This window comes from Cryptomeria japonica, chromosome 8 (assembly GCF_030272615.1).
Source record: "Cryptomeria japonica chromosome 8, Sugi_1.0, whole genome shotgun sequence".
Classification (NCBI taxonomy): domain Eukaryota; kingdom Viridiplantae; phylum Streptophyta; class Pinopsida; order Cupressales; family Cupressaceae; genus Cryptomeria; species Cryptomeria japonica.
Window position 1 is genome coordinate 705953833 of NC_081412.1, and position 4989 is coordinate 705958821.

Genomic DNA, 4989 nt, shown 5'->3' on the forward strand with positions numbered 1-4989 from the left:
AAATCTCTTAAAATTTTACAAGTGGTCTTTTTTTTTATGATGAATCAAATATTTGAATTGGTCAACAAAATACATTGTTGAAGGCCCCTATTTCACAAAGTCTTTTGGATCTAAAATTTACCTAACTTGTGTGCTTGCAGGAAGGGGTGATCATTTGAAACAATCCAAACTACTAACAAATCTTTGTTGCAGGACCTTGGCAAGGGTTTTTGATCTTTATCGTGTGCCTTGTTCTCATAGACTAGCAAACACTTCAATTGGTGCACTAAAATTGAACCATTGTCTTTTTTGTCTTGAGCAATAGGCTCTTTTTGTTTCATCTTTAGAGGGCCTATCTCTCTGTGTGGTCATTAGGACTACTAGTGAGGAGAGAACGACCCAAGTGGTAGCAAGGAAAACCCACCTCTTCCGAACCACTATAAATAACTATATTCATGGTGAAAACTATGGATAACGTGTGCTGATTAGTTCATACCGACACTATGTCTCCCCATAAACCCGTTTGATCAAATTTATTTGATCATTTGTAGGGCGTAACCCCTACCGGCTAGGAGCCTTCTGTATTTATAGAGCTGAAAGTGCCGCATGTATGGCCACACGAGTGGATGCCCTTACTAGCACCTTTTTGTTTTAGAAGCCCAAATCCTTCTAGTTGTTGGGGCAGGAGGTCGGACCTCTAGTAGCGGCCCACACACATACGGTTCTTAGTAGAGATACAAAGTTCACCATGGGAAGTTTTTGTGGGGACTGATGCTTGGCTGCCCCGAGAAGTGAGTGCCGAGGGTGGAGCCAGTGGGGTCAAGCATCTAAGTATCTGCTCTGAATAGCGTAGCTTTGGGGGAAAATCCATGTGAGATCAACAACTATTGTCTTGGCCAACTATAAGAATTGTGCTTGTCTTATTTTGAACAATCAAACATTCAAGACCAAACAACAAAACATTGTGTCTTTTGTGTCTTCAAGTGTATGCAAAACATTCTTACATCAAACAACACACTTTTCTTGGAGTCATTTTGAGTCTAAACACTTGCAAACAATGAGTCATCATCAAAATTGTGTCCTTTTGTCACGAAAAACAGTCAAACATTCAAATTTGGTCACAACAAAACAACTTCACAAATTGAAAAAATTTACAGTCCAACAAACAAGAGCAATCAGTTTCAGAATTCTTGAGCTTCCTAAGCTATCTCTTCAGGTTTTCATCTAGCACTCAACCTATCTTTGGGTCTTACAAAGTCCATCATTGCTTTACACCTTACATTACATTCACATTTGTCTAAACTTGAGTCAAAAGGTCACTTGCTTGTCCTCATCATAATTTGTCAACACACTACATACAACAACATTTTGCTGAGTGGTCCCTCATCAAGGTCTATCACCTTTGGGTGTCATTTGGTCTTACTTAGAGTCAAGGTCAACTTACCTCATCAAGAGAAACTATCCTCTCTTTGGAAGTCACACCTACTCTACTACATACATACTTGGTCTTACATTTTGGATATTGCAAGTAAACCTCAGATTCATTTATATTCCATCCAACTCTTGGTCTTCCATACTCTTTTCCATTTTCATCTAGTCTCACACATCTTGGTCAATACCTAGTTCATGGTTGAAACCCGTTCCCAAAAATCTAGGAGAGAAACTAAAGAGGCTCAAGAGTCCGCAAACATGAGCTCCTATGAGTATGACAATGATATCTTTTTCAATTCTGATCATATTAAATTACCTGACATGGATGCTTATAGAAACATTCCAAATGTTGAGCACATGGACACTATAAACAACAATGATACACACAATGACAATATGGACAACATTTCAATACATTCAGCAGAAGTGGAAAACTCCATTATGGATCCTCATTTCAATCGATTGGTTGAGGAAATAATGAGGAGGGATAGACAATATTTCTTACAAATGATGGCACAAAGTGGAGCCAAAATACCTCATGATTTTGACATGTCTCAAATAATGGAAAATCGACCTTTGCAACAACCTCACCTCAACATGGATCACAGGAGGCCTAATAATGGAGGCAATAGAGGACCACATCTTGTGCCTGAATCACCATCATCTTTGTTTCAAAAACCAGAGGTTCCACATACACATGGTCAAGCATATGATACTCACCTTCGTAGACCATTATGGAAGTCTTATGCAGAAAAATATATTCAATCACATACCAATGCTAAGGATCAACCACCAAGGCAATTGGATATTCAAAGGCATGCTCAAAATTTGGACACAAGGAAACCCCGTGTCAAATTTGGGGGCAACACACTAGAACAAACTCATGACATGCCTATAGAGTATGGTATACATAGACAAAGCAGATATTTCGTTCCTCAACATGACTCTATACCAAGTGGTCCATATACGCAACATCATTATAGACCTCCTCCATATGAACATGTGTATGATCAATATCATCCATATATGGAACATGCTCTTCCTCCAATTGGTGCCTCAAGCATGGGGTATGGTCCAAGAAGTCGATCCCCACCTAAGAGCAATTTGGAGCAACAAATCAAGGACTTACAAAAGAAAATGGAGGACATAAATACACCGAAACCAACATACACAATGAGAGACATATGTCCTTATCCATTTGACAAGAGCATTCCAATGCCTCCTTTTCCTACACACTTTGTGACACCTAAGTTTGATAATTATAGAGGAAAAGGAGATCCTAAGGCACACATAAGATAGTTTTTCACAGCTTGCATTGAAGTGGCAGCAGAAGAGACATATTTGATGAGATTATTCCCACAAAGCCTAGGTGATCAAGCTATGGAATGGTTCTCCCAACTTCCACCTGGTATTAAGTCATGGAGTCAGCAGAGGCATTTATTCAACATTTCTCCTACAACATAGAGACAGACATATCAGTCATTACTTTGTGCAACACCAAGCAAAAAGAGGGAGAGTCTTTTGCATCATTTTTACAAAGATGGAGAAATCTAGCCAGCAGATGCTCTTGTGAAATTTCACAAAAACAAATGGTAGAGATGTTCACTCAGAATGTTAACAAAGACATTGGCTATGATCTAAGGAAAGCTTGTTTGTCCACCTTCAAGGACGTCATTGAAAAAGGCTTAGCGACAGAAAGGTCCTAATCGAACAAGGAGTCATTAAGATATTCAAGGAAAACAAAGATGACTTTAAAGGAAAAGATAAGCCAAGATTTTGGAACAAAAACAAGAACACAGTCAATGATGGTGTTGTAGATGCCAATACAGTGTGACCCAGAATCATTTTTTCGGGATCAAGCTCTACAAACAATCAAGTGAATACTCAAACAACTTCTAGATCACGAAGGAAGTATACCCCATTGGGAGAACCACTTGAGTCAGTTTTCAAGAAGCTAGTGGCAAACAAAGTAATCACAATTCCAGATTTTCCGCCATATGAGCCAAAGGTCAAACCAAATTGGTGGAATGATGATGAGTATTGTGAATTCCATAAGAGCAAGGGTCATAAAACAAGAAATTGTCACCGACTGAAGAACATCATACAAGATCTCATTGATAGGGGTGACATTGAGATTGAAGGACACTCATCCAATCAAGAACATGAGATGTTTAAGGAACCATTCCCAAAGCATGACAAGGGAAAAGCTACAGCCACAGATGATCAAACCAACTATACCAGAGCATCCTACAACTATGATTCAACTATCAATCATATCTCGATGGACAATTATGTCTCTACCATTATCATCAAGGACAAAACCCCTATGAATTCTACCCAGAGACCCAAGATCGTTCTGAAAGGCGTTGGATCTTCTTCCAAACCTACCTCTGAATGTAATGTTACAACTCGTCGAGGTAAATTCACTTTGCAAGGTGCTTTAGCTAAAAACATAGCTTCCTTATCAACCAAACCTGAGTACGATCTTGTAGAACAGTTAGGGAAGACACCTGCGCTTATCTCCATCCTTGAGCTCTTACGCATATCCCCCGCACATAAAGCCATTCTTGACAAAATTTTGAGAGAGACTGCCGTTCCTACTGATTTGAACGTGGACCAGTTTCAAGCCATGGTGGGATACCTTTCTATTCCACACTCTCTTACATTCACAAAAGCTGATGACGCCTCCGTAAGTCAGCCACATAATGCACCATTACACATTGAAGCCTTCATACACAAACATAGAATCAAACGAGTCCTGCTAGATAGAGGAGCAGGTCTAAACATTTGTACATTGAGCACTATTAAACAATTGGGATATTCCGATAAAGTTGTGAATTCTACAAACAAAATTACCATCAAAGCATATGATGATGAAGAGCGTTCATCCAAGGGCACAGTCACCTTACCTCTCAGAGTTGGGCCAATTACAAAGGATGTGATTTGTCAAGTCCTTGATTTAGATCTCACATACAACATACTTTGACGTCCTTGGATTCATGAAATGAGGGCGGTCCCATCTACATATCACCAATGCATCAAGTTTCCTCATAATGGAGTTGAAATAACAGTTAATGGAGATCCTAATCCATTCATATATTGCAATAACTTGAGACCAAAAACTGAGACCATCATTCCCAGTAATTGCGAAGTGGTTCCTTCTTCTGCATACATTGATCCTAAGTCATTAAAACCTTCGACATCAAAACAAGGTGAACTTAAGGGCAAATTCCAGGACAAGGGCATGGGTGAATACACTTTGAATCAGACCATGTACTTACAACAAGTCATGAATTCACCAAAAGAATATGGAAGACCACATCCTAATAAGCAAGTATCTATCATTATACTCAAATGGGACCCTACTATCTTTCAAAGATGGGGTGAACTGGAAGAGGAAGACTTATACAAAATGCTTTACAAAGACCTTGAAAATGATACACAAGATCACATCAGTATACCATGTGAGAAGTATGGCAAAGGGTTCAAGATTCTACAAAAATTTGGGTATGATGGCAAAAGCCCTCTTGGGTTAAGAAAGGAAGGCATCATTGAACCTTTACAACCTGAATTGACATT